This window comes from Cervus elaphus, chromosome 22, assembly GCF_910594005.1.
Source record: "Cervus elaphus chromosome 22, mCerEla1.1, whole genome shotgun sequence".
In the NCBI taxonomy this organism is placed as follows: Eukaryota; Metazoa; Chordata; class Mammalia; order Artiodactyla; family Cervidae; genus Cervus; species Cervus elaphus.
Window position 1 is genome coordinate 58,435,048 of NC_057836.1, and position 23,035 is coordinate 58,458,082.

Here is a 23,035-nt window from a genome sequence, read left to right on the forward strand (position 1 = left end):
TCATAAAATGATAGTTAATGAAATATATATATAATTATAAAATAGTAAGTAAAAATTAGGAAATAAATGAAATGGATATGTGCTTACACCACAATAAAATATACCTAATAAAAATATCCTAAAAAATATACTAGAATGTATTCATTTAACAAATATTCATTCTGCAAATACCTCCTAGATGTTATGCCCTACAGATTCAGAGGTTAAACATACTCTTTGACCTAGAGGTGCTACAGTCTTTTAAGAATATTTAGGCTGGACTAAAAGAAATCCCTGTTTAAGATCTGAATAGTTACTCTAATAATTTTATGGTTGCAAATAAGGGTGATTATTCCATTTTGACTTGATATTTTACACATACACACACATACACAACATGAAATATCACTCAACTGTAAATATAATCTTGCCATTGGCAATAAAAAGAATGGACCTAGAGGATACTACTGTAGGTGAAATAAGGCAGCTGGGGAAAGATAGATACCATATGGACTCACTCATAAGTGGAATCTAAAACACAAAAAAAGAAAACAAAAACAGACTTGTAGATGAAGAGAAAAAGTTTAGTGGTTGCCAGCCAGGGAGATGGGGTGAGGGTTAAATAGGAGAAGGGGACTAAGAGGTACAAACTTCCAGTTATAAAGTAGATAAGCCTTGGGAATTGGAATAAACCATAAGGAATATGGTCAATAATATTTTAAGAATTTTGTATGGAGTAACAGACTTCATATGGTTACTAGACTTAACACAGAAAGCATTTCATAATGTACGTAAATATCCAATCACTTATGAGTACACCTTAAACTGACATAATATCATATGTCAAGTATTTTTCAATGTAAATAAATAAGGCACAGATTCAGAGAAAGTACTCTGTAAGAAAATATGTATTTTAACATTCAGGGGCAACTATACTGTAAGTGGAAAACATCTCCATGAATTTCAAAAAACATTAGCTATGAGATGGTACTACCCCACTGAAGACCAGTGACCTTCACCGTCTGATCTGCCTTCCTCTCTCTGACCTCAACACCATTATGTACTTCACTCACTCTGCTCAGCCTTACTTGTTCTCCCTACTGTTTCTGGGCCACGTAAGGCATATTCCCTCCTGGGGTCTTTGCCCTTGCACTCTTTCTTCCGGGGGCCACATGGCTCACTCCCTCTCTTTCAGGTCTTTGCTCAAGCATCTCTCTTCCTGTCGAGACCACCCGCTACCACTCTTTCTAAAATACCAACCTTTCTCTCCAGATAGCACTCCTGTTGCCCACCTGCTTCCCCCAACTTAGCCTCCATACCACCTATTATCTGACATGATAGATATTTTATTTCTATGATATTGTCTGTGTCTGCATGATATCAGAGGTTTTATATTGCATCCCCATTATTTAAACGGGTATCTGAAACATAGTGGATATTCAATAAATACTTGTTGAATGCATGAAAACAATGAATGAACAATTCAGTAGTGAGTGACTGAATGGATTGCTACAGACACTTAGCAATCACAGCACTGTTCCTGAATGAATCACTTGCCTCCACCCCACTGTATCTCACTCCTCCCCCAAACTTCTCCTCTCCAACATGCTTTCCAATGGATATGTTCTCCACCCGCCAGTTTCACGCTTGATCTGGCTTCCTCCAACCCTCACATCACATCTGGATTAGGGATTTGTCTCACTCCTGGGTATGATCGTATTCCGACAGCTTCCTGGCAATGCCCGTGTTGTCCTCCTTTTCACCCCTTGTCCTGGCTCCTTCCCCTCCACCTTCCCAAACACTCTGTAGCTTTGTCTACAAACGTACTTCCCCAAATATGCCTATCCTTCCAGGGTAGGCAAATGCCTCCTTCTTCCTCAAGAACTCCTGATCCACCATTCAGAAGTTAGTTTCATTATTTGTAACCCTTCTGCTGTCCTTTATAGCCTTTGCTGTGCAAAATCTTGCATTTTGCCAAGATTTGCCTTCCTGCCAGAGTTTAAATTAGGGGCAGGGAGTCAAGTCTTACTTGCTCTTGCTTCTCCCATGGAACAAGGAAGATGGTCGATAAATATTAAAATGAGATGACTATGTCAAGCCCTTTTATAGTTCCTGGCACCTGATGAATATTCAGTCAGTGCTGGCTGCGAATACCAGCTAGTACACGGACGCAGAGTTTGGTTCCACCCAAAAGAGAGATACACAATATTTCATGTCTGCTAGGTGGGTTTTCAGAGGCTGGGATATGTCAGGGTCCTTATTTCTCACTGCTTGTGCCTCTTCGCCCGGTAGCAGGTGCCCCAGTTTCCCTGGCCCACCTGAGCTCTGCTGCAGCTGTGGACAACTCCTGGGCCAGCCGACCACTTCGCATCTCAAGTGCCTAGAGAGGTCTTTGTTCATGCCTGTCCCAGGAGCTCACTAGACTATTTGTAAACACAACCCATAGATGGGGGAGAGGATGCTTAGTGCTCTGGGGCCAACTGTCAGCCACACAAATGGGACTTACTGGGGAAATGCCCCAGCCTCCTCGATTTCAGGGGTACAGTGCTGAGGCAGGTTCCACTTGTTTCTCAGAAGGTCCCCACTGGAACTGAATGCCTTTTCCCCTGACAATAACCTGTTTTGGGGATTTCTCTCTGCCCTGAATTACCTCTCCTACTTCCTTGATTGTGCCTTCTGGATCACTCCTCCAAACTACATACACTCAAGTCCTGCTTTGGGGGAAACCACCACCACTCAGCATTTCTAAAGGGATGGCTGTCCGACCCCTTAGTATGATATGCTCCCATCCAGACACACCTTCCCTATGGTCTATCAGCCCCAGCTCCCTGGCATCAGACACATCAATGGTGGGGGAAGGATTCCTTGAGCCATCTTCAGAGACAAAAAGTGGAGGCGGAAGTTACATGTCGAGTTTACTTTAGGTTTGTCTCTATCTTTATAGAAATTGCCCCCAAGAAATGGTCGCAGTAAATTACTTTTAAGCAAAACAAACACACACGAAACCTTACTCTGTTCTTTCACCCTCAGGTGTGATCAAGCATTTAAACCTCTCTAAGGACACATCTGTACTTTACGGAGATCATCATGCTGTGAAGACACGAAGGACAACCTGGTTGGTGGTTCAGTTCTGGTGCTGTATGTGTTTGCTCTGTGTTCACCAAAGCCTGGTCCTTCTCACCGAGCATGTAACTACAGATGATATCCCTCAGCTCCCTTTGTATTAGATGTGGACATGACTAAGTTCTGTCCAGTGGAATGTGGGCAGAATTGAACTCCCAGGACTGGCCATTAAAACCCTTCCATGGATGATCCTCTGTGTCTCTGCTCATCTACTGCTTGGAAGCTGAGGATTCCTTGCCCAAGGCTTGGCAGAACTCTACATGGCAGTAGCCTGAGGCCATGAAGCATCATGTAAAGCATGCCTACACTGGCTTGACTATGAGAAGAAATAACTTTTATTGGATTAAGCTACTGAAATGCCAAGGTTTGTTATAGCATCTAGAGCTGTGCCAAGCAATGCACCATTGGTACCTAGAAGTGGAGGACTGCCACAATAAAAACCTAAAATAATATCCTATTGACTTAGCAGTTGAGTGGTAGTTGGTGAGGAAAGTGTCGTAATAGGCTGGAAAGGAGGAGGCTTGTTTTATAAAATGCTGCCTTCAGTGGCAGACAGCATGTCTGCTAACCCTTTAGTTTCAGGGGAGGTTGTTGGGAACAGTCAGAGTAAAAGGGTGTGTTGACCCTTTGCAGGGCAGGGAGTAGGATGAGGTGAGTGAGGCATCCAGGGCCCAAGATTAAGGTGGCAGCTACTTGCACAACTCTGCTCTTAACAATGAATTACAGGAAAGAAGTATGTTCAGGAATGACTAGCTGATTTTCAAAAGAAGAGAAAGAGGCTTGAGAATCCAGAAACACAGGATCCCAAGGGATATAAAAGCCTACTACGTTTGGATCCCATATAGTAAGATTAGCTGAGAGGCAAAGGCCCTTTGTGACTCACACCTCTGACAAAGATCTGAGTAAGAGTGTGATTTTCCCATTTGCCTATTATCTCAGATACTCTCAAGATAGCCACTCAAGAGAAAGGCATGAATAAGGAAGCAAAGAAACAGATGAAACTTGAAAAATTCTATATGGGAAAAAACTTTTGCATGAACTTCTGATCATGGAATTATTGAGAAGCAAAGATTGGAGGTTTCTAAGTTTTTAGGGAATCACATTGTCAATGAAAAAATGAGCCTAGATTTAAAGGTCTTTGACAGTGAGGGCCTTGAAGCAACCCTTGAATCTCCAAACTTGTTCAAGCAGGAAGTGGGCTGCAAAAGCCATGCAGTCCTCAAAGAGGATGGGCTCCCCAATATCCCATAGGTTCATATTGGTTGGCCATGGAGGATAACAGTTGAGGAAGAGCCTTCCAGAGAGCAGAGGTGGGCCACAGAGAGCAAAGGACAGGGAAGGGTGTGATAAGAAGGGTGCAGCCAAGGAACTTACTCTCACACCCAGGATGGGGCCACCCACAACGTGCTCACGTCAGGACGCCACCATCACCAGGGATGTGTGCAGTGTGACCACAAAATGTGCTCACGTCAGGACGCCACCATCACCAGGGATGTGTGCAGTGTGACCACACAACGTGCTCAAGTCAGGACGCCACCATCACCAGGGATGTGCGCGGTGTGACCACACAACGTGCTCACGTCAGGACGCCACCATCACCAGGGATGTGTGCGGTGTGTCTCCCACTCTTTCCTTTCCAAGTGGGCATGTGTATCACTTTATCTCATTCTCACCCAACCCTTTATATGGGATATGAATGGGGCAGAGACAGCAGCGTGTCCGTTCAAGTCAGAGGTGGATGGACAATGAGGCAAACACTCCAGCCTGATGGGAAAAGTCCCCATTCCACCCAGAAATCCTGAAGTTTTAGCTGAATGTAATGACTGTGAAGGACACTGGGTCATCTCCTCTGAGGAGGGGATGAGTGTGTCATCTGTGGGAAAAGGGGTTAGGTGAGTGAGGTTATTTGGTAACCAAAGGACAGGCTGTGGCAGATACATAGTTCACCAAGACCATTTCCTCTTTTACCTGGAAATACAGCTAGACCATATTTCTTAAACATGAGCAGTTAGATGAGGCCATATGTCTGAGCTCTGGCAAATGTCATAGCAGAAGCACACTGCTTTCAGGCCTCATCAATTAAAAACAAAAAAATTCTCCTTTTTTGTTCTCCAGTTGCTAGCTGGAAGAGAAGGATTTGGGGGCTCCTAGGGTATTGGAAAGCTATTAGAGGAGAGAAGTTTGGGTCCTTGAACCTCCTTATCAAATACCTGTAGATGAGTTTATGGGATGAGAAATAACCATCTCTTAGATTAAGCCAATAAAAAGTTAGGTTTTTTTTTTGTTACAGCAACTCTCACTGCCCTCATCAACCTATCTTACTGCTTCGTTATCAGGATTGAGTGAGTTAATATGAAAAGTGGCTCCTGGCACCAAATATATGGAAAAGGGTATTGTATAAGTCTTGGCTCCTCTCATCAGCTTGAGGACAGGCAAAAATTTGTCATGAACTATGGTGTGGCAGAAAGCAGCGGCACCAATGGAAAGCGACATAATTCAGCATGGTATTCCTAACTTTAATCAGAAAGTCTTGGAGTCTGTAATAGCAGACCCTAATCCAGGGACATACTGGGTATTTATAATATCTAGTCTAATCAGATTAGATATAGCCAACCCTAATTTCCACATCTTTAGTGCCACGTAAGTTTAAAGCCAAAAAATCTATTTACTTTACAATCCCTCAAACAAACCCAGGACAATGTGTGTTATGCAAATATCCAAGTACCTTAAAACACTTAGCTTCACAGAACTGAAAGAAAGGTGAATACGTCCAATACTGCCTGCCACTGCAGCAGAAAGTGGAAACCCATTTCTACCCACAGCTGCTGAACTTGCTGCGTTTGGTCCCCTACCAACCTAAGGTTTAAAACAGAAGGAAAGAGAAAAGATAAAGCATGCCATAATCTCTCTGACCACATTCTAAAAGCAAAGTCAATTATCGACACATTTTGCTTACATTCTGAAACAAGTTTTTTTTTTTTTTGTCTTTTTTTTAAGAAAAACTTGCTATTTCATATCAGAATTGTAGCTTTGTGATATTTTGAGAAGTTTCATTTCTTTCAGTGTGACAAATACTAATTAAGGGCCTAGCACGTGCATGGCTGTTTTTTTTTTCCCCCACTTATTTTTATTAGTTGGAGGCTAATTACTTTACAATATTGTAGTGGTTTTTGTCATACATTGGTGCATAGCTGTTTTTATGCATTTCTGCAAAAGATCATGATAATTACAGAATATATTGTTTCTAATAGCCAATATGCTTACTAGTGCTATAAGGAATGTTGTACTATGTGAATAAGCAGAAAGGGAACTATTACAGAAGGAAGATGCTACTGACATAAGAAACAAGAACAATGTTAAAGTCCTGTGGTCAGCTCAATGTGTCAGTCAATGACAGCTGTTTGTGGATCTAAAATTCTTTGATCAGACCGCAAGGAATTGAGTTAAAGATTCCAATTCTATGAAAGGACAAGATTATTGTCAGCACCCAAGGCCTTCTTTAGGTCTTTGGACAACCTCTCCCAATTCACCCAGCCATCAGCTCTGATCTGGATTATTCACTGCCCTCTACAGTTAGAACCACCAAGCTCCCCTTCCCAATTCAAAGTCCTAGGTAATGGTCAAAGTCATTCATTGTATTCTCTTTAGGTTTCAGGAACATAAATGATCTAGTCCTTTGCCATATAATTGAACGACAAAAGATTAGCATTATTATATAAAAAATTTCTACTAGTCAATAAGAAAATGAAAATATTTCTAAAATATGTAAAAGATATAATAGCAAATTCACAAAACAATTAAGTCAATAAACATTTGAAAAAATTGATTTTTACTGATAATCATGTTAATATAAGTTAAAATAGCAGATACGATATTTCTTCTCTCAAAAAAAGAAAAAATTTAGAAGTGGAAAATATATAGTACTACGAGGGAGTTCAGAAATAGGCGCTTTTATAGATTGTTATAAGAAGTATCAGTTCAGTTCAGTCGCTCAGTCAAGTCCAACTCTTTGTGACCCCATGGATTGCAGCACACCAGGCCTCCCTGTCCATCACCAACTCCCAGAGCCTACTCAAACTCATGTCTGTCGAGTTGGTGATGCCATCCAACCATCTTTTCCTCTGTCATCCCCTTCTCCTGCCTTCAATCTTTCCCAGCATTAGGGTCTTTTCCAATGAGTCAGTTCTTCGCATCAGATAGCCAAAGTATTGGAGTTTCAGCTTCAGCATCAGACCTTCCAATGAACACCCAGGACTGATCTCCTTTAGGATGGACTGGTTGGATCTCCTTGCAGTCCAAGGGACTCTCAAGAGTCTTCTCCAACACCACAGTTCAAAAGCATCAATTCTTTGGTGCTCAATTTTCTTTATAGTCCAACTCTCACATCCATACATGACCACTGGAAAAACCATAGCTTTGACTAGACAAACCTTGGTTGGTAAAGTAATGTTGGAATGAAAACTGACCTTTTCCAGTCCTGTGGCCACTGCTGAGTTTTCCAGATTTGCTGACATATTGAGTGCAGCACTTTCACAGCATCATCTTTCGGGATTTGAAATAGCTCAACTGGAATTCCATCACCTCACTAGCTTTGTTCCTAGTGATACTTCCTATGGCCCACTTGACTTCGCATTCCAGGATGTCTGGCTCTAGGGGAAATAAAATAAAATAAATAAAATAAAACCATCATGATTATCTAGATTGCGAAGATCTTTTTTGTATAGTGCTTCTGTGTATTTTTGCCACCTCTTCTTAATATCTTCTGTTTCTGTTAGATTCATACCATTTCTGTCCTTTATTGTCCTCATCTTTGCATGAATGTTCCCTTGGTATCTCTAATTTTCTTGAAGAGATCTCTAGTCTTTCCCATTCTATTGTTTTCCTCTATTTCTTTGCATTGATCACTGAGGAAGGCTTTCTTATCTCTCATTGCTATTCTTTGGAACTCTGCATTCAAATGGGAATATCTTTCCTTTTCTCCTTTGCCTTTAGCTTCTCTTCTTTTCTCGGCTATTTGTAAGACCTCCTCAGACAACCATTTTGCCTTTCTGCATTTCTTTTTCTTGGGGATGGTTTTGATCACTGCCTCCTGTACGATGTCACAAACCTCCGTCCATAGTTCTTCAGGCACTCTAGAACTGAAGTACTTGATTAGATCTATCAGATCTAATCCCTTGAATCTATTTATCACTTCCACTGTATAATCATAACGGATTTTATTTAGGTCATACCTGAATGGTCTAGTGGTTTTCCCTATTTTCTTCAATTTTAGATTAACACATTTTTAGAGGTCAATGTGGCTTTATAAAGCAAATGAATTTAAACAGCGTATATCTTTGACATAACATTTTTGAACCTAGTAATTGTTTTCTAGGAAACAATCATGGCTGTCAGAAACTTTAGTTAGAAAGAGGGTTACTGCAGAGTTGTTTATCTTGGTAAAAGTTGGGAATAAAGACACATCTCATAGATATTGCACAGTCATTTCCAGACCACAATAAAGCAAATATTGCAATAAAGTGAGTCACATGAATTTTCTGGTTTCCCAGTGCATATAAAAGCTATGTTTGCACTATAGTCTATTACATGTGCAACAGTACTGTATTGTAAAAAACAATGTACATACTTTAATTAGAAAACATCGTATTGCTAAAAATTTCCAGCCATCATCTGAGCCTTTAGCGAGATATCTTTTTGCAATAGTAATGAAGATCACTGATCACAGATCACCACAACAAATACAGCAATGAAAAATTTTCAAATACTGTGAGAATTACCAAAATATAACAGAGACAGGACGTGAGCAAATGCTGTTGGAAAAATGGCATTGATCAACTTTGATGCAGGGTTGCCAAAAAACTTTAATTTGAAAGAAAAAAAAGCAAATCTGTGAAGCTCAATAAAGCAAAGCAAAAGAAAACAAGGCATTCCTACAAATTAAACGTCCAACAAGATCAGATAGATAAATGAAGCTATATCATTTTATAGATTACAGTGTAACCACTCAGAATAATGTTATAGAATATGCAGTGACCAGAAAGATGTTTATGGTCTATTATTAAGAGGGGGAGAAAGCAGAGTACAAAGAATTACACTCAAGCATCTGGTTTGTGTGTGTGGTTATGTTTGTTTCTAGCTATATCTATTAATATAATCATTTTCACACCCATATTTAGAAGGATCCTTCCCTAAAAGCTAACTGGCTATCTCTGGGTGTTAGGATGGGTTCACTGACATGATCTTAGTTAATTCTCACCACAAACCTATTTTCCAGATGTTCAAGCTGGTTTTAGAAAAGGCAGAGGAACCAGAGATCAAATTGACAACATCCGCTGGATCATCAAAAAAGCAAGAGAGTTCCAGAAAAACATCTATTTCTGCTTTATTGACTATGCCAAAGCCTTTGACTGTGTGGATCACAATACACTGTGGAAAATTCTGAAAGAGATGGGAATACCAGACCACCTGACCTGCCTCTTGAGAAACCTGTATGCAGGTCAGGAAGCAACAGTTAGAACTGGACATGGAACAACAGACTGGTTCCAAATAGGAAAAGGAGTACGTCAAGGCTGTATATTGTCACCCTGCTCATTTAACTTATATGCAGAGTACATCATGAGAAATGCTGGACTGGAAGAAGCACAAGCTGGAATCAAGATTGCCGGGAGAAATATCAGTAACCTCAGATATGCAGATGACACCACCCTTATGGCAGAAAGTGAAGAGGAACTAAAAAGCTTCTTGATGAAAGTGAAGGAGGAGAGTGAAAAAGTTGGCTGAAAGCTCAACATTCAGAACTAAATCATGGCATCTGGTCCCATCACTTCATGGGAAATAGATGGGGAAACAGTGGAAACAGTGTCAGACTTTATTTTTCTGGGCTACAAAATCACTGCAGATGATGATTGCAGCCATGAAATTAAAAGACGCTTACTCCTTGGAAGGATAGTTATGACCAACCTCGATAGCATATTAAAAAGCAGAGACATTACTTTGCCAACAAAGGTCCATCTAGTCAAGGCTATGGTTTTTCCAGTGGTCATGTATGGATGTGAGAGTTGGACTGTGAAGAAAGCTGAGCACCGAAAAATTGATGCTTTTGAACTGTGGTGTTGGAGAAGACTCTTGAGAGTCCCTTGGACTGCAAGGAGATCCAAACAGTCCATCCTAAAGGAGACCAGTCCTGGGTGCTCATTGGAAGGACTGATGCTAAAGCTGAAACTCCAGTACTTTGGCCACCTGATGTGAAGAGCTGACTCATTGGAAAAGACCCTGATGCTGGGAGGGATTGGGGGCAGGAGGAGAAGGGGACAACAGAGGATGAGATGGCTGGATGGCATCACCGACTCAATGGACATGAGTTTGAGTAGAGTCCGGGAGTTGGTGATGGACAGGGAGGCCTGGCGTGCTGCAGTCCATGAGGTCACAAAGAGTTAGACACGACTGAGCGACTAAACTGAACAACCCCGAGTTAGGTTCTGTTTTCTCCTCTTTTGCTGCTAAAGAAACCAAAGCTTAGAGGGGTTTAGAAACTTCCCCAATATCACGCAACACATAAGAAGCAAGGCTGAGCTCAGATTGTTTGACCATAAACCTGTATTATGGTTCTATTAAGGGAAATTCAGTAAGTTAACTTGATGTTAAATGCATTCAATACAAATAATAAGTACTATACCATTTGCGATCCGCTCCTTCCTGCCTTTTTGAACCTAAAATAACCACTCTTTAATGAAAAGACAGAGATTGCAACTGTTTCATTTTTTAATATCTTTAGTTAGGACAATTAAAAATTGATAACCTGGAATGTCCCTGATGGTTCAGGAGATGTGGGTTCAATCCCTGGGTCAGGAAGATCCCCTGAAGAAGGAAATGGCAACACACTCCAGTATTCTTGTCTGAAAAATCCCATGGACAGAGGAGCCTGGCAGGCTACAGTCCCTGGGGGCACAAGAGTTGGACATGACTGAGCACAAACACACACAACCTGGGACTTTCCTGGTAGTTAAGAATCTGCCTGCCAATGCAGGGGACATTGGTCCGGGAAATTTCCATATGCTACAGGGCAACTAAAAGCCCATGGGCTCTAGAGCCCGTGCTCTGCAACAAGAGAAGCCATGACAATAAGCCTGCACACCACAACTAGAGAGCAGCTCCCACTCGCTCTCAGCAACTCGAGAAAGCCAGCGTGCAGCAGTGAAGAACCAGCACGGCCAACATTAAATGAATTAAATTTAAAAAGTTGATGTGTGCTAAGTTGCTTCAGTGGTGTCTGACTCTTTGTGACTCTATGGCTGTAGCCCACCAGGTTCCTCTGTCCATGGGGTTCTTCAGGCAAGAATACTGGAGTGGGTTTGCCATGCCCTCCTCTAGGGGATCTTCCTGACCCAGGGATCGAACCCACATCTCTTAAGTCTCCTGCATTGGCACGCAGGCTCTTTACCTCTAGCACAACCTGGGAAGCCCCTAAAAGTTGATAACCTGATGTCAATTCTTCTCATTTTATTTTTTATTGCACTGGTACTGAAATTCAAATTAGGGAGCCATGGGTGAATGGGGGGACAGCATCCATGAACCTCATGAAAAATAAAGGTAAAATGATGTCCATGTGACTACATGATTTTGTGCAGGGAGAATCTCCATAGCTTTCTGGCTGATTCTCAAATGCACCCAGGTTGAAGAGATTAACAACCTCTCTCTGATTTTTTTTGACCTTTCATAATCCAACACACACTTCCATCAGGGAATGGCATCCCATCCCCTCTCCCTATTGTGAGACCATCCTTTATGAGTTATCTTCTCCCTCTCTCTCCTTTATACCTTCCATCTCCCTCTCTCTTCTGTTGCCTTCTCATTATCCTACAACTATTTTCCTGTCTCCCTAATTCTTAAAAGAAATATCCCCTGAGATCCTACCTCTCCCCTAAACTATCATCATCTCTTCATACAGCCCAAAGACACTGAGGATCTAGCCTAATTCAACCACTGGAAACATAAAGATGAGTAAGACAGACAAGGTCTCTGTCCTCCCTTAAAGAACTTCACCTTTAGAAGAAGATATGAAAGAATTACCTTATCAGTTAAGAACATTTTGAACAATAATTGGAAACCCCACTAGGTGTGGCTTAAACTCCCCTCACATAATAGGAAATCCAAAGATAAGCAGTGGTTGGCATCAGTTGTCATCCGAGGCCCAAGCTTTTTCTCTTTCTCTGCTCTGGCACCTTTAGCATGTTGACTTTGCCACCATGCCTGTCATTCATAGTCACAAGACAGCCACGGCAACTCCAGAATTCCACTTTCAAGGCAGAAAGAAGGAAACAATAGAATAACTGTGTCTATCTCTCCTGTGAGGAAAGCAAACACCTTCCCCCCAAACATACCAGACTTCCTTCTGTTTCATTGTGAGGAGGGAGACAGGAAAATAGGCCTCTGACATTCCTACATCTGCCTGGAAGCAGCAAGTTAAAGAGGCAGCTGGGAGCGGCTATGGATTAGCCCAGAAACAGAGTCATCCAAAACACATAATTGAACAAATAAATACAACAACTTAAAAAATAACAAGGGCTTGAGTCTCCATTCCTTCAGTGTGGGCTGTGTGTGCTAACTTCCTTCCATCCCTATCAAAACGAAGGGAAATCAGTAATTTTATAGAGAACTTGACAGGCACTACATCAGCCAGGTGACCAAGGTCAACATCAACATTCATAAATCAAACCAGATCTACCCTGGTGGCACAGTAGCTAAGATCCACCTGCCAATGCAGGAGACATGGGTTCAATTCCTGGTCTGGGATCCATTGGAGCAACTAAGCCCGCGAACCACAGCTACTGAAGCCTGTGTGCCTGGAGCCCATGCTCCTCAACAAGAGAAGCCACGGCAATAAGAAGTTTATGCTGCAACCGCTTGCTGCAACTGAAAGCTGGAGCAAAGCAACGAAGACCCAGTGCAGCCATAAATAAAATTTTAAAATATTTTAAAAAATGTTTGGGCATAAATCAAGCCAGATCATAAGTCATAATGTGACAAAAATGGCACTTACCTCTGTGGTCTTTCTCCTCCAAACTCCAGAACCCCAAAATAATCATGAGAAAGACATCAGAGAGATCTCAGTGGAGGAACATTCTACATAACACCTGACGTGTACTCCTCAAAACTGTCAAGGTCATCAAAAACATTATCGCAGCCAAGAAGAGAACTAAATGTACTGTGGTGTCCTGGATGGAATCCTGGAACAGAAAGAGGACATTAGGTTAAGATGTATCGATACCGGTCCATTTATCATGACAAATGTTCCACACTAGTGTAAGCTGTTAATAATACAGGAACTGGGGGCAGGAGTAGAGTGCATGGGGACCCTTCATGCTATCTTTGGAATTTTTCTGTAAATCTAAAGCTATCCTAAAAAATGAAGTCTTCTTTTAAAGTAACGAAGGCTACGAAATAAATAAAATAGGGTAATGAGAGAGAGAAGGGTGGGGAGGGAAAGTTTAGAAGGATGGTCAGAGAAAATCTCTGAGGAGGTGACATTTATTTCCAGACCCAAATGCTTCAAATAAGCCATATGAAGAGCTGGGGGAAGAGCATTTCAGGCAAAAGGAATGGCAAATCGAAAGCCTGAAGAGGTTTAAGGAAGAGACAAGACCTAAAGTAAGTGACAGGGCAGGTGATGAGGTTGGGTGGCCAGATAAGACTGAATGAAGTCCATAACCTCCTCAGGTCAAGTTTTAGATTCAACAGCATACAAATGTTAAATAATAATAACTGTATTGGTCTCCTATTGCAGCTACAACAAATTACCACGTAAGTCAAATTAGTGGTTTAAAACAACCCAGATATATTCCCTTGCAGTTCTGTAGGTCAGAAATCAGACACGAACTTCACTGGGCTGAAGTCAGGGTAGTCACAGGGCTATGTTCCCTCTGGAGGCTCCAGGGGCGAACCTGTCACCAGCCCTTTTAGAGGTCGCCTGCATCCCCTGGCTTGTGGCCCCTTTCTCTATGTTCAATGCCAGCAATCCCAGCATGCCAACCTCTGTTTCCACTGTCACATCTGACCCTGCCTCTCCTCTTTGACTTATATGAACCCTTGGATAACATTGAACCAAACCAGATAACCCAGGAGAATCTCCCCATTGCAAGATCTTTAATGGCTCTGATAGAAAGAAATCACCTGCAGTGCAGGAAACCTGGTTTGTTCCCTGGATCAGGAAGATCCCTTGGAGAAGGGCATGGCTATCCACTCCAATATTCTTGCATGGAGAATTCCATGAACACAGGAATCTGATGGGCTACAGTCCATGGAGTTGCAAAGAGTCAGACATGACTGATCAACTAACACTTTCACTTTTTTCCCACTAATCACGCCTACAAGGTAGTGCTCACATGTTCCAAGAAATTGGACAGAACATATTTGGGGGGCCATTGCTCAACCCGTAATAATAATAATGACAACGATAGCAACAACACAACTCAACCCATAACATTGCTTTTACAGAGATTTTAGCTTAGGAAGGAGCTCTATGGTAAATATATCATCACACAATTCAATATGAAAATACCATTTGTGGTCAGTGCTCTAACAGTAACAAGAATAACAAATTCTAATGGGAGAAGCTAAGCTAAGGTTGAAAGAGGTGGTTAGAAACATTTCTGAGGAAGGGATAGATACCCTGAGGGTTGAACATCCTCCAGGCTGGAGCATTCCTAGGCAGGGGAATGACAGATAGGGAGCCCCAAGCTGAGGAGAAACCTGACAAGAGGCACAATCAAGAGGTTTCGCAGATCGCCATAGTGGTAAAGAACCCGCCTGCCGATGGAGACACAGGAGACATGGGTTTGATCCCTGGGTCGGGAAGATCCCCTGGAGGAGGGTGTGACAACCCACTCCAGTGTCCTTACTTGGAGAATCCCATGGACAGAGGAGCCTGGTGGGCTACAGTTCTTAGAGTCGCAGAGTCAGATACAACTGAAGTAATTTAGCATGCACGCACATAAAAGACCCTCCACACAGGCTGGCTGGAGAAAACCTGAGAATAGTCTCTCTGCATCACTTCAGTAATCTGAATTGTGTTGAGTAGGAAATTCAGTGACTCCTCAGCGTCTGCAAGGAGGAAGGTCTGTCTTATCATCAGGTTCTCCTACTGCGTGAGCGATTGTTTTGTGTCCTCTTTTCCAGGACCCCATTGAGTGAGTCAGATTTCATCTATACTCTTCTCCCTTCGGGATCTAGCTGAGGCCGCCGGGTGTTGTGTCTGACTGAGCAGATGTGATAGAGTCCATCTATCTAGTTCCAGTTTGAAACATTTGAGAAAAACATGTCATATTGATGAGATTTCTGGATTAGTGGAAATCGATGGGAGTGTAGGATTTCAGTCAGTGCCGTTGGAATCACTGGAAGTTTTCAGCACGACACTGCTTTGTGAGCAAACCTCTGAAAGTATGCTTTTATACTTTCCACACCCCTCCTCCACAGGTCTCCAAAACTCAGCTATCCTAAAGGGAGTTAGGACTTCCTGCAGCAGTAGACAAAGCACTGAGTGTTAGCCGCTCCGCCAGGTTCGGGTTACCTCTGACGGTGACTGGGCCACAGTCTGTGGCCTGTGTTTTCAGGGCTGCATGGAGAGAAGGGGACGGCCGGTGACCCTGGAAAGCCTGTGCTGGGCCTGGGTGTGGTGGGAAGTTACCCTCCCTCTTCGGGGACAAAGCGTCCCACCCTAAGCCGGATGGTGGCATATCACAGCCCGGCCTCCCAATTTCACCCACCAGCCCCCCGTTTCCCATATCATCCAAGGTCAGAGAGACCCAAGCCAACAGACGTGACTGCACAGCCCCGCAGGAAGTGAAAACTGTGAGAATAAGGCTGGGCTGCCCCCTACACAGCCCGGAGGAGCTGTCTGTGCACCCAGCCGGCCAGGGCTGCTTCCGGGCCGGCGTCCAGGTCTGCTCAGGGGACCCAGGTGGTGGTGTTGGAGTTGCCCCCCCACCTCCACCCTGCATCACACTTTCCAGGAAGGGGTGGGTGGGGACGGGTGGTAGGTGGGAACGTTGTCAGCAATGAATGTTGGTGTTTTTTGAGCCGGGGCCAAAGCATTGTGTGTTTCAGGGGGTCTGGCCAACTGCCTCCACGAGGGAGACTTCCACGACAAGACCGCCGCCCCAGCCTGGAGCAGGTTTGTTTGAACTTTTCAGGGGTGGATGCGCTTGTGGGTGAGTTCCATCATGAGAGCCAAACCTTTTTTTTTTTCCTCCTTCAGTCTTCAAAGAAGTGAAGCACTGGGGCTGAATGGTGGGCTTGATGATTTGGGAGGGTGCTGTCTATTACCAATCTTGTCAACTATTTGCAGGGGTTAGAAGTCGACAGTTTCTTCTCTTTCTCTTGTACTGTCCTGGGGTCTAGGTCAGAGCTGCGGCAAGTGGGCTTTCAGAAGGGCTGTCCAGCTTTCAGCAGGGGACCGACCACCACCAAGCTCTGTTGAGTTCCTATCTACAAGAACTTCACACTGCAGCTAGACTTCTTCCTCACATCACCAAGCAGCCCTCATGGCCTAAGCTTAACACAGGAGAACAGAAGCAGGAGGAGAATGACAAAATCCAGTGGGCCCACCTTGAAGCAACTCCCCAGGAAATTTTACACCAGAAATGGGTGAGGCCAGGACAAAGTACTCCTTAATGGAGCTAGGTTGCTGCTTCAAAGTGGGTTGAGCTCCACTCTCTTCATGTCCCATCTGATAACAAACAACTTGTTTCCATTTGGAAGGTTTGATGCTGCTGGTGCAAATTGTAAGGGCTACTGTGGCCACCGGCAGGGTATTAACAAACAAAACTAGCCACTGGGCATTTGTTACACATTTGAGGCTCATGGTACTTGAAACTGCACAATCATTTGGGGAGCCTGAATGTTCAGAGCAGAGAAGACTAAAGTGGGGGAGCGCATGTCCTAGAGGAGATCATACATTCTCCAAACTCTCAGCCTGGGTCATCTGTAATCCTAGAAGTTGGATTTAGCAGATTTAGCATATAAAAATGCAGAACATCCCATTAAATTTGAAATTCAAATAAATAATGAACACTTCTTTTTTTAGTATAATTATAGCCCAAATACAGCACTGGAGATACTTAGGCTTAAAAAGTATTTTTTCTTGATCTGAAATTCAAATTCGATGGGTACCTTGTGTTAATATTTTCTCTGGCAACTTGAACCCAGGTACAGGATGCCTCCAGAAGCTTCTACTGAAGGTAGAAGTGAAAGGCAATCTTTCTGTGAAGTCTGCCTTCCTTGTTTAATAGTTTAGCCTCTGAACTCTTCTAGGGGTTGGTTCTCAGACTCAAGAAATGTTTGTTTAAGGGATGAGTGATTTAGTACAGCAAACTCGAATGGCCAATTATCACCAACTCAAAGGGACTCTTCACAAAAAAGAAATGTTGTTGTCCTATAATAATGAAATTGCAGATGTTGAGAACAGACGTGTGGACACTGGGAGGAAGGGAAGGATGGGATTAGTTGAGAGAGTAGCATCGACATATACACTATAACGTGTAAGATAGCTAGCTAGTGGGAAGCTGCTGCAGAACCCAGGGAACTCAGCTTGGTGCTCTGTGATGACCTGGAGGGGCAGGGGTGGGGAGAGAGAGGTTCAGGAGGGAGGGGAGACACGTTTACATGTAACTGATTCTTGGATGAGAGAGCTGGACCATAAAGAAGGCTGCGTGCCTAAGAATTGATGCTTTTGAACTGTGGTGCTGGAGAAGACTCTTGAGAGTCCCTTGGAAAGCAAGGAGATCCAACCAGTCCATCCTAAAGGAAATCAGTCCTGGGTGTTCATTGGAAGGACTGACGTTGAAGCTGAAGTTCCAATACTTTGGCCACCTGATGCGAAGAGCCGACTCATTAGAAAAGACCCTGATGCTGGGAAAGATTGAGGGCAGGAGGAAAAGGGGACGACAGAGGATGAGATGGTTGGGTGGCATCACTGGCTCAATGGACATGAGTTTGAGCAAGCTCCAGGAGATGGTGATGGACAGGGAGGCCTGGCGTGCTGTGGTCCACGGGGTCAGACACAACTGAGTCCCTGAACAAAAGTTGATTCATGTTGTGCGGCAGAAACTAACACAACATTGTAAGGCAATTATCCTCCAATTAAAAAGTCAATTAGAAAGGAAAATGGGAAAAAAATTTAAACCTTCAAGTAACCTTATCTCGAGGGCAAACTGACGCCTTAGTGACGCCCAGCCCAGCCCTTTCTACACCACAGGGAATGCATATGCAGGGCAGCAGACTGTGTTTTCTGTTTTTCTTACCCTATTAGCCTCTGCCTTGGAGCCTGAGAAAGGCAAGCCTCCTTTGCTCTCTCCGAAGTAGCTCCCCATTCTTTCATTTACAGTATTTTCCCTAAACCCATTTGCCTGAGAATCTGGGCCAATATTTGGTGGTAAAAGCAATTTAATTTTTTATTGAGGGCTAGCATAAAACTAGCCCTTTTAAAGTGGCATTAAGTTTACTCACGATACTAGGCAACCACCACCTCGATCCAGTTCCAAAGCTATTTCATCACCTCAAAGACAGCCCCAAACCGGTGAAACCACCCCAGCAACTTACTTTTGATCTCTTCAAAATGGTGCGCTTCTCTCTTGAGAGGCCAGGGTGAAGGGAAGGAGGAAAAAGGCAGGAGGGACTCTCGGTGGAGTCCACGCACAGGACCTGTTTACAAGTATGAGCCTTACAGCACCTTTCATTGGCTTATGAAATGGAAGGCGTCACAATTAAAAGTCTCCCGAGGGACAGGGATGAGGCCAAATGTGGCTCCAGGTGAAGGAAGAGGGTGCCGGTTAGGCCAGGATTCACCAGGAGGGGTCAGGAGCTGCCAGGCTGTGAATCAATGGGGAAGGGAGTCATTGGGCATGGAAGGATGGCTTGTGAAAGGTGCAAACCTGCTTCCTGGGAAGAAGAGGGAGCAATGGGTTCCCAGGAAGGGGCCCAGCTGGGCTCAAGCTTCCGGGTTCAGTGGGAGCAAGTGAATCACTCGGGGAGGTGCTGGGCGCAGTGAGTGCTTTGAGGTTTCCTGATTTACTGAGGGAGTTGGTTCCTTCTCAGAGGAACCCTTGACTCTCTCCTCTCAAGAGGGACTGACCCTCCCTATTATTTAGAAAATCTGGTGCAACTGCATTTTTTTAGAGACAACTGCTCTTTCCTGCAGTGACTTGCAGCAGTTGTATTACCCATCTGGGTCCTGCTTCCTTTATTCTTTCACTGCCAACAGGGGTCCCTCGCTCACCGCGAAACCAGAAGCTTCCCAGCTTTGAGCAGAGCTGGGAGGGTTGGCTCCTTTGTTTGAGATGTAGGGGTCAGGTCGTGAGCTCATGCCCTTTTTTGTAGAGGATGCAAGAAAAAGAAGAGCCCAGAGGAGGACCATCCTGAGACTGTTGGAGTTGCCAGGGTGGCACAGAGTGTAACAATCACTCATTCAGCAAACACGCAGTGAGTGTGTGTTGGCCTGAGGCGCTGGACTCGAACGCAGCGGGTAACCGCTGAGCTTTGGGTATGGTGTCCTGTGTACCGGGTCGCTTCACTTTTACTAACTCATTGAAGTACCACAGTCCTGCGATTATTTCTGTTAAAACGGGCTTGCCTACAACATGGTTCCTCCTGGGGCCAGGCCTAATCCACCACCCCAAATGAAGCCGAGTCCCCGTAAAACTGAGTTCTCAGCTTCCCTGGCGGTTCAGCGATTGACTCCACACTTCCACTGCAGAGGATGTGCGTTTCATCCCTGGTCAGGAAATCAAGATCCTGCTGCCATGTGGAGCAGCCAAAGAACAAAACCAAACCAAGTTCTCTTGCTGAGTTTATGATTAATCTCTCTATCCCAAACTTTCTTCCCTTTCTTGTCCCACCCCTGTCCCCCTCAAGACTGAGACGTATCAAAGAAAAGGGGGAGGATTGAAACCCAACAGGATCCTGAAGGCACTTCCTGGGTACAAAAGCTCCTCCGTGTTCCCCATTTCTTGTTGACAAAAAAGAAAGGCTTTAGTCTCCTAGGCCTTCCCAGAGGGCAGGCTCAAGCAGCTAATGATTAGGACAATAGTCACAGGACTCCCAGTTCCTCCTGATGGGATACAGAAAGGCAATCTGATGGATATCATTGAGCTGTTCTGCAGAAACTGAGGCCTCACCCAGGTGGAGGAGGGTGACTACATGCTGACCACAAGCACGTGGACCCCAGGTTGGTAGGAACCAGAAGGATGATGACCGAGATTCCCAGAAACAACACTCTATGACCTCACCACACACCAGTCAGAAGAAGGCCCATGAGCTGATCACTCATCCTGACACTGTCTTTAAAAACTCTTGCCTGTACACACTAACATATGTAAAATGGATAGCCAGTGGGAATTTGCTCTGTGACTCCGGATCTCAAACCAGGGCCCTGTGACAACCTAGAGGAGTGGGATGGGGTGGGAGGTGGGAGAAAGGCTCAAGGGGGAGGTGACATATGTACACCTATGGCTGATCCATGTTGATGTATGGCAGAAACCAACACAATACTGTAATTATCCTTCAATTAAATAAATTAAAAAAAAAAAAAAAAAAAAAACCCTTGCCTGAAAATCATCAAGAAGTTTGGGTCTTTGAAGCATGAGCTTGGAGCCCGGCAAACACTTGTTGTCAGAGTTTAGTTTTCTGTGTCTCCCGGTACATGAATCCCTGCTTGGTAATATAACCATCAGTGAGAATTCAAACCCCTTCCTTCACTCTCCTGCATAAACAGTAATCACAGAAAGCAAAGAAGTTGTGGTCACGACAGCAGAGAAGTGGAGGAATACAAATATGCTTACCCCTCTGTGCACAGAGCTCGCCCCACAGAAACCTTCACGCTCCAAACACCTCCAAAGTGGAGTATCTGTCCACTCCCTCCAGCCTATGCTCTGGACATTTTGCTGAGACATCAGAGAAGACACAGCATTTAAATGGATATCCTGAACAAGTACATCTACTCTGGACATCAGGCAGATGAAAAGGTGAAAAACCCTAGTGCAAATCACACGGTTGTATTTCCACGAATAGAACTGGCCCAGCCTGGAAGGTAACCCTTCACCCTGTGTTTGAGGGGGAAGAAGGATCCCACAATATAATTATACTCCTTTCTAATAAGATAATTTGTGAACAATTTGATTGTATGCCCATGAGATTTCTTTTATACTAACAAACCCGTAAATTAGAAAATTCTTCATTGTATCCTGTGGTGAGAATCAGGAAACAAGGCATTGTGCTTTACTTTTCACGTTGTACTTAAATAGAGTTGTGTTCTCTTTTACTTACAATCCATCTGAAACTCTGTCTACTTTTAAATGCATTCTTGAATACCCCCTCCTCTCACCTTGTTTTGGGTGTGTGTGTGTGTAACAGAAGTCTTTCAAGGAAGGGTTAAAGAGTGGTGCTAATTAGCTTCTGCCCTCCCCCCCCCCCACCCCGGGGTGCTCTTAGAATCATAGAGTTTAGAAGGAGTGGGATAATGAGGGGTCGCTGTTGCTATATTGCATCCCTGAAAAGCTTTAGGAAGGGTGACTTTAAGCTTTAAGACTAATTGGGCTGGTCTGGCAAAGAATTTAAGAGGAGTCTAAATGGAGGAGTGGGAAGCTGGAAGCGAGTGAATGGAACTTCACCTCCAACTTGCCCTTCAGGGGTTGGTGCACAGATGGTAGAAGGCAGAACCCCTAGGGAGAGAGCAGAGGCCTTTCTCTCAATTGTCTGCCCAGAGGGGAACAAAGGGATTTCCCATCACCTCCAGGGAAGAGTCTTAGCTCTCCTTTTAAGATCATCTAAGGAGTTCGTTAGTTGCTCAGTCACGTCCAACTCTTTTGCCACCCCATGGACTGTAGCCCACTAGGTTCCTCTGTCCATGGAATTCTCCAGGCAAGAATAATGGAGTGGGATGCCATTCCCTTCTTCAGAGGATCTTCGCGACCAGGGATCGAACCCGGGTCTCCTGCATTGCAGGCAGATTCTTTATCATCTGAGCCACCAGGGAAGCTTGCCCACCCCGAAAACCTGGGGTGGTGAGTGGGAAGATGAATATAACCTAGGTACAGGTTCTGGTTTAGGCCTACAGTTTTCTTGTCAGCTTTTGGATCAATGCCTGGCACCATGCTTGAAGGTATGCTTAGTCGCTCAGTCCTGTCCTACCCTTTGCGACCCTTTGGACTGTAGCCCACCAGGCTCCTCTGTCCATGGGATTTTTCTGGCAAGAATACTGGAGTGGGTTGCTGGAGTGGGTTGCTGTTTCCTTCTCCAGGGTATCTTCCTGCCCCAGGGATTGAACCCATGTCTCTTGCAGCTCCTGCTTTGCAGGCAGATTCTTTACCCTCTGAGCCATTCAGGAAGCCTATACTTTATTGGGTATGACTTATGGGGAAGCCCATATAAGGAAAGCCTTGCATCATACCAGATGCACAATAAAATATTTGTTGAATGAATGTCTCTATACAGTGAGAATAAAAATTCTGATTCACAAAAATGTTTTGAACTACAAATTCAAATTAAATGTCAGTGATGTCAGGGACATTGATAATCATTAGTCATTATCAAAACAGTTGATTTATATGCAAATTAACACTCTCAAAGTTTTTTCAAGTACTTGGAAGCCATTTGACTTCTTAAATAGATCAAAATCTTATTTACATTATTTTCCTAGTAAACTCTCCCCCCCATGGACTAGAAAAGTAAACTCTGAACAAATTCATATCCAAATCATGGCAAATATAGGTAGGATCCAAATGAATTGGATTCCATTATGTAATTGTTCTGCAATTTCTTTCAAGTGATGTGAAATTTATTGAATTCATCTACAAAAATAGTCAGATTTGTTAGAACTTGTTTTGGCTGAAGAAGTGGAAACAGTAATAACAAGTGACAATCTAACAAATTCTAAAAATTATTG

The 23,035-nt window shown here is 43.7% G+C and overlaps 1 long non-coding RNA gene across 2 annotated transcripts; it reads left to right on the forward strand.

The window, feature by feature from the left end:
* Positions 1-15,921: 15,921 nt before the first annotated feature.
* On the forward strand, positions 15,922-21,255 carry LOC122680355. Of its 2 annotated transcripts, none has more exons than XR_006336683.1 (3): positions 15,922-16,038; positions 16,204-16,270; positions 16,498-17,703. It is a non-coding gene; the product is annotated as an uncharacterized LOC122680355 (long non-coding RNA). The 2 variants fall into 2 exon arrangements; XR_006336684.1 differs by lacking the exon at positions 15,922-16,038 and adding an exon at positions 19,474-21,255 and having other exon boundaries at positions 16,176-16,270; positions 16,498-16,743.
* The last annotated feature ends 1,780 nt before the right edge of the window (positions 21,256-23,035 follow it).